This window comes from Sphaeroforma arctica (assembly GCF_001186125.1).
Source record: "Sphaeroforma arctica JP610 unplaced genomic scaffold supercont1.3489, whole genome shotgun sequence".
In the NCBI taxonomy this organism is placed as follows: Eukaryota; class Ichthyosporea; order Ichthyophonida; genus Sphaeroforma; species Sphaeroforma arctica.
In genome coordinates, this window is record NW_014037069.1 from 255 (window position 1) to 1197 (window position 943).

The following is a 943-nucleotide window of genomic DNA, read 5'->3' on the forward strand; positions in this document are numbered from 1 at the left end:
TCGCACACCTGGTACACTTCGCCCACCCGCGGGTACGAAGACAGCGACAGTGTCCAGTCACTACGGTCGTATGTGTCATTCACAAGTGTCCCCGCTCTATCAAACCGGTGCAGTTGCTCGTTCGAAGGTGAAACCTTCAGCACAAACCCTGGCTGTGCGTCGGGTAGGGACAGGACCACTTCACACACCCCGTCCACTTCTATGGTGAGAGGGCTCTCGAAGTCTTCGGCGGAGAATATGTGGGTCAGGCTGCTGTCTTGCGAGCAAGGTAAGCAACTGGTGGAACCTGGATACGGTGCAAGGATAAGGGACGTGTTAGTTTGTATGTATCAACCTATTGTTTTAATTGTGTGCACATCATCCTATTGTTTTAGTTTGTATGTAGAATCTTATCGTTGTTAGGTATATATAAAGCACTATTCTTGTTCTTCGTTGAGTATATCAATCTGTTGTTGTTAGTTGTATGTATAGTCCTGTCGTTGTTAATTGTATGTAAAATACTACCCTTGTTAGCTGTATCGTTAATCCTATCGTATCGTGTGTGTCACTGTGTGTAAACTATGCCGATCCCAATAATCGGGAAGCACTTCAGCAAAACCTCGTGCACAAACATCCCACGTGACAGGCAGTCTTCAATAGATATCGTGCGCACTAAGCAAAGGTCTGTGTGAAGTACAGAGACGTGTGGCATGTACCCTTACGTGTATGTATTTATGTATGCATGTATGTATTTACGTATGAATGAAGCATTTATGTATATATGTATGGTAGAGGGAGGTGAGCCTAAATGCTAGAGTACATGTAACATCAATTACCAATCTGTTCCGACTCGTTCTTTCTCTTCTATACCCTGACAACGAGATACATCTGGTCGTAATGAACAAATACCTTTGAAAGGGGATGTGAACTATTGAGGATATCTCTACACATACCCCATCTGGCA